Source organism: Zootoca vivipara, chromosome 1 (genome assembly GCF_965207765.1).
Source record: "Zootoca vivipara chromosome 1, rZooViv2.hap1.1, whole genome shotgun sequence".
Lineage (NCBI taxonomy): Eukaryota > Metazoa > Chordata > Lepidosauria > Squamata > Lacertidae > Zootoca > Zootoca vivipara.
The window spans coordinates 15,247,507-15,253,506 of record NC_142582.1 but is presented as its reverse complement, the minus strand read 5'-3'; the positions used below and the strand labels follow the sequence as shown (position 1 = coordinate 15,253,506).

The window sequence follows — 6,000 nt, the reverse complement described above, 5'->3', positions numbered from 1 at the left end:
TTCCTATCGCGGAGGGGGAGGAGGGAGTCGGAGCAGCCCGATTTCGGGCTGATCCTGGCTCCCCCTCGTCCCTTCCGATCGTGGAGGGGGAGGAGGGAGTCGGAGCAGCCCGATTTCGGGCTGATTCTGGCTCCCCCTCGTCCCTTCCTATCACGGAGGGGGAGGAGGGAGTCGGAGCAGCCCGATTTCGGGCTGCTCCGATGTGGCCCCGCCCCTTGGCCCCCCCTTCCCCCCCTGATTTTCATCCTGGCTACGCCCCTGAATCTAGCCCCTCCCTGTGTGATTCCTAAGATACAGGCCATCTCTTCAACACAATGTGCAGGTTGAGATGGCCAGCATCAAGAAATGTGGGGATCTGATAAAAGCAAGGAGAGCTGGATGTACAGTGTAGACACTTAACTAGACCGATGTGGAGGGAAAGCAAGTGTTCTGAGCCCTTAGTCGGAGGTTTAATCTCAGAATACATGGTTCTTCTGCATGCCCTCCTTGTCAGAAAGAAAAGTGCAAGTCTTCTCTTGAAGGCTGCCATTTGAAGTCCGTCTGTAGAGCAGCAGTCAATAAAGCAGCCATCGTGTCTTAAAATACATTTTGGAGCCTTTCCCCTAGACACTGGAACAGGGGCCTACCTGTAGGCCAGGTTGGCCTCTGCCAAGGATGGAGGTCCTGTGGGGACAATTTGGCTCAGAGTGGCTAGGAGTGTTGCCTGCTGGTCTGCACACTCCCAGGGCCCCGGGGAAGTGCTGGTACAATTCCTTGTCAAGGGTGCAAGGGAGCCTAGGTACGCCTCTGCACTGGAAACAGAAGGGCAGCCATCCTGGACCTGGTAAAACTAGACAGCAATCTTCTTGTGAGTTTCCTGAGATTTCTTCTCTTTGCAGAAGGCTTAAATTTGTCTGGGCAAAGGGTGCAGGCCTGGCATAGCAGCCAACTCCTAGGGGTCGAGGTCCCTTCAGCCCCCAAAATAAAATATTTGAGGCGGCTCCCCCCCCCCAGTTGATGAACATTACGATTCCAGTGGGTGTGTGCCACATGTTGTGATCAGTTATGCAGGGTGGGGCTTACCTGGGCTCCCCCCAATATTTTATTCAAGTTTGCAGTTGTGGGCCCTGGTGTCCATCAGTGCCTGGGCAAAATGCAGGAAAGATGAAGAGGTGAGGGTACCTCTGAGCAGGTGCAGAGTGCATTTCTTCTCACGACCTATTGAGAAACTGCTACTGAGATTATGTGAGCAGGACTCCTGAATGTAAACAGCTGTGTTTCCTGAGCCTCGACATCTCCCGGAAATTTAGGTGCCATATTATGGTATGTGTGTGTTTGTGGATGTATGTGTGCTCTGGAGGGTAGGACTCGAACCACCAGCTTGAAGTCACAAGAAAGGAGATTCCAACTAAACATCAGGAAATACTTCCTAAGGGTTAGAGCTGTTGCACAGTGGAACGGTCTCTCTCGGGAGGTTGAGCAATCTCCTTCCTTGGAGGATTTAAAGCAGAGTTTGATGGCCAGCTGTCATGTATGATTTAGTTGAGATTTCTGCATTGCAGGGGTTAGAGTAGATGCAGGGCCCAGGGCCGTCTTAAGGATATCCGGCGCCATGGTGCAAAGATCCAAAGATTATATATTTTTGTGGTTTTATATTTTGATTTTATTCAGTGAAGCACCCCAAGACCTTGGGGTATAGGGTGGTATATAAATTCAATTAATAATAATAATAATAATAATAATAATCCCACTTCCCACATCCACATGCCTCTTTTTGGCCCTTTACACTGGCATGTTTTGCACCAGCTTTCTTTCAACTAGCATCAATAGATAAAACTGGAGGTGTGGGAGAGAGATGTAGCAATGAGAGGAAAGACAGACATACCAACTCCCAAGAGACTGCGATTAATATTAAAATCTGGCAGTGATCTACCCCTGTTTTTAAGGGGTTCAGCTCAAAGTTGTTGAGCTTTTTGGGAGGTGGAAAGCCCCGTGGGGGTTAAGGTGCAGGCTTTTTTGGGGGGAAAGGCAAGGGAAGTTGGGGTTAAGTCACTCACAAAAACATCGCTATGGATGGAAACAGCCACACGGAGGGAGCACCATCTTAACTTCCTCTCAGTTCAAACAACAATGGAGGGATTTACTGATGCAAAGGAAAGGGAGCCAGAGATCGACTGCGATCTACCAAAACATTGTGGGGATCTACCAGTAAGGGGACCCAGGTGGCACTGTGGGTTAAACCACTAAGCCTAGGGCTTGCTGATCAGAAGGTCGGCGGTTTGAATCCCTGTGACAGGGTGAGCTCCCGTTGCTTGGTCCCAGCTCCTGCCAACCTAGCAGTTCGAAAGCACGTAAAAATGCAAGTAGATAAATAGGAACCGCTACAGGGCGTTTCCATGTCCTGCTCTGGTTCGCCAGAAGCGGCTTTGTCATGCTGGCCACATGACCTGGAAGCTGTACGCCGGCTCCCTCGGCCAATAATACAAGATGAGCGCGCAACCCCAGAGTCGGTCACGACTGGACCTAATGGTCAGGGGCCCCTTTACCTTTACCAGTAGATCACAATCGACCTGTTGGACATCCCTGCCCTATGCCTTCCTGCAGCACTACTCGGAAGTAAATCTGACTCTGTAGACAATGGTGCTTACTCTCAGGTGCATTTACATAGGATCATCATTGTTGCAGAAATTATACCTTTATATTGCTTTTAATTATCACCTGCTCCAGGAAGGTGACCTTTGCAAGGCTGTGTTGCAAGATCAGAAATACCGAATATAAAAGTGGTTGGCAAGGGGTGAAGGGGTGGAGACAGATGGCTGGCGACGCACAAACTACCAATGCTTCATCCAGCCCACATCATAGAAACGGCTCCCCCCTTTTAATTTCGGGGGGGGGGGAGAGAGTAGGGGACCCTTATCAGACGCACTCAATAGAAATAATACCCCACCACATACCCAACTATTAAAACTCCCTCTTGCCGAGCGGCGCGTGGGGGGACAGCGTGCCCAGCGCGGCAGGAGGTGCGATTGTTGCCAATCCTGCCCAGGCAAGAGAAGCTGCCCAGGAGGCAGCAAAAGGGGACGTGGGGCTGCGAGGGAGGGACGCAGTCCTTGCCTATCCCCCACCCGCAGCCACCTCCCCCTCCTTCTCCTCCTTTTGGGGCAGGGCGGGGACTCGGAGCCTCTCTGGAAGCCGGAGGAAGCCTCTCTCAGCACGACGAAGCCGCTGTGCGGGATCCTTGACAGCCCTACGCCAATCCCAGGCGCGCAGGGAGGAGCCGGGCAACCGCCTCAGTGCCTTGCTTGGCTCCGAACTCGCGCATAGCCCGCAGCAAGAGAGCCCGCTCTGTGCCCCTGGGACCCCAGCGCTGTGGTGCCGTGTGCCGCTAGAGATAAGGATTAAGACGTCCCTGAGTAGATGCCCTGGGGGTGGGGTGGGGGTCCCTTCCAACTCTACCTGCTATGATTCTAAGTCGCTTGGAAACCTTCGGGTGTTGACAGAATATGCACATCGTGCAGACTTAAACATATAGAATAAGAGAACAACAAGAACATATGTTTGAAGAAGATTGAAAAACGTTTATGGAATATATGGGAAATAATTGTGTACAGCTGAAAACGCTTGGCAGCATTAAGATACAGTAAATTCAACAGTCTAAACAAGTTTTGATGGATGCAATAACGGAATACTGAATGGTATGGTTTTTGTAAAATATGCAGGGGTTTATGGTATGTAAAATGAACCATGGAAAGGAGGGAAGCCACTGATATCTTAAGGATGTGAAATGAGTATTTAAAATTGTACAACAGAAAACTTAATAAAAACTATATACCAGTAAAAGAAGGAACCTCCTTCGGGTGACAAGGACTATTAAGTCCAATAAATGAATGAATGGATGGATGAATGAATGAATGGATGAGGCAAACTTCCCCCTGCGCCAGCTTTAGCCGCTGGGCGGCGCTCCCCACCGGTTCGCCTCCACGCGTCTCCGCAGCGCCGACCCCGAGGGGCGTGGCCGCTCTGGCCGCCGGAGGCTTCGGCAGCGGCTTCCCTTTGGCTGGCGGGAGAAGCCGGGACAACCTCTCTCTTCTCTCTCTCTCTCTCTCGCCGGAGGGAGGCTTCCCCGCCAGGCGCAGAGGGCGCGCGTGCCGCGGAGAGAACGAGTGGAACCGAGCGCCTGCCTCCCTGCCTGGCTGGAGTTCGGCGCCGGCGCCCAGCGGAGCTGCTCCCGTCGGATCAAGAGTCGCGAAGGAAGGGGAAAAGGTACGCCGAGAGGCGCCCGCGGAGCTGCTTTGGGGGCCACCCTCCTGCCCGCCTCCTCGGGCGCTGCTGTTGAGGGGTCGCGCGCCTCCAGGTTCTCCGCTGCTTTGGGGCGAGCGGGGTGGGTGAGTTTGTAAGGGGATTAAAAGGGGGAGTGGGGGGCGTTTGGAAAGGGGCTGGGGGGGGTGCCGGTCCAGAGTGCTGCTGGGCCAGGGGCTTTTGGAGAGGCAGTGCGACCTCCTCACCCCCATCCACCGACCCCTCCGCCCCGCTCTGGGTGGCGAAGGGCTGGCTTGGGGAGGGACTGGCTTGGAGATCAAAAGGGCGAATTCCCCCCCCCCACGTGATGGCAGGATGTGTTGCTTATGGAAGGCTGAGAGGCGACTTGGAAAGCGGCGAGGGGGGAATGGATGAGTTAAGGGAGCTGGGGTGGTCTGGCTGAGGATGGGAGGGACCCTTTTTTTTAAAAAACCCATCCTGTGGGTCTCGAAGATGGAGGTTAAGTGGGGGGAATGGGGAATCCGGGTTTGGAGACTGAAGGTGGGAATAGGGTGGTGATGGGGGATCGTTTGGGGGAAGGGGGTGGTAGGAGATTAGGGAAAGGCTTGTTTGGGGTTTGTGCCATGACGGTGAGATTTGGGAACTTTGGAGCATGGAGGCAGCCTTAGGATAGGGAGGCTGCTTTGGCTTCGTCGGGGGATGAGCAGAGGAACCAGGGTTGGTTGGGTCGCTGTATGTGTGGCTGCTGGTCTGTGATCTGGATCCGCGCTTCTTTGGGACCGGGCACCTGGGAAGTAGATCTAAATGGAATTTGACTAGGTCATTACACACCCACTTTTAGCCTCCCCCTCCCCCCCCGAGTTTGATTTCGAAATGAGCTCTTGGAAACGTTGCCAGGGCGCAGCGTTTTCTAGGAGCAGAGGGGACTAAAAGTTTAAAGCCATGCATTTGGTTTTCTCCCGTGAAGTTGGGTAGGGGCATTTGTACCCTCTCTTGTGAAATCGGTTCTCTCCTCCTGCATCTCTTCTCTTCCCTGACTGGTCTTTGTTTAGTCTCAAGGACTGGATGTGTGAGAGAGCGCCTTTCTGTCCTTCATGTATGTGTGGCGCCTGCAGAGGGATTGAAACCAGATTCTGTGACTGTAGATTTCAGTGTGTTTAAGCCCTAGAGCCACTAGGGTGCTCATGTAACTCTTTGTCTTTAGAGACCTTTTGTCCCAAGCTTTGGGACATCTGTGCCTTGTTGAGGGAGGGTGGGGGACTGTTCCTTTTGTTTAAGAATCCAGAGGTAGAAATATTTAGCTGCAACAAGTTCTCTGCTTAGCAGCAAAGCTGCAAGATGGCATTGAGTAGGGGAAAGCTGCTGCTGCTGCTCTGCCTCTTTTATTGTGTTTGCTATGATTGTCACCTTATTTATGAACGGAGGCTTTGTGTCTTAAAACAGCTGTAGAGGAAACAGAAAATCAACAAGTGAAGCTTTTTTCTGCCATGGAGATGCAGTGGTGATAGGGAAAAAAACAAACTTTTTTCAACATATATTGCAGCCGTTCAAGCTTTCAGTTACTGTATTTAGGAAAGCAAATAAAGAAGGAAAAAACAATTCTTGCTACATTTCTGGCTTTATTTATATCCCCCCTCCCCTTTTTGTAAAGGAGGCAAGTTGCCCTTCGGAGTAAATATGTTTGCATGGTCCATTATCAGAGTTATAACTATGTTCATTACTCGAGAAAAGGTGGCTGGCTCATGCTTAAAGGAGTGCCTG

General features: G+C 51.9%; 1 protein-coding gene across 4 annotated transcripts in view; it reads left to right on the top strand.

The window, feature by feature from the left end:
* Positions 1-3,972: 3,972 nt before the first annotated feature.
* MYO1B (myosin IB) overlaps positions 3,973-6,000 on the top strand; it is a 141,550-nt gene continuing 139,522 nt past the window's right edge. For 2 of the 4 annotated variants that reach the window (XM_035136313.3, XM_035136305.3), the window contains exon 1: positions 3,973-4,242. The gene's annotated coding sequence lies outside the window, so the exon portion shown is untranslated. Of the gene's footprint in view, positions 4,243-4,313; positions 4,334-6,000 lie in introns of those variants that run through there. The other 2 variants (XM_035136296.3, XM_088654976.1) reach the window with 2 other exon arrangements.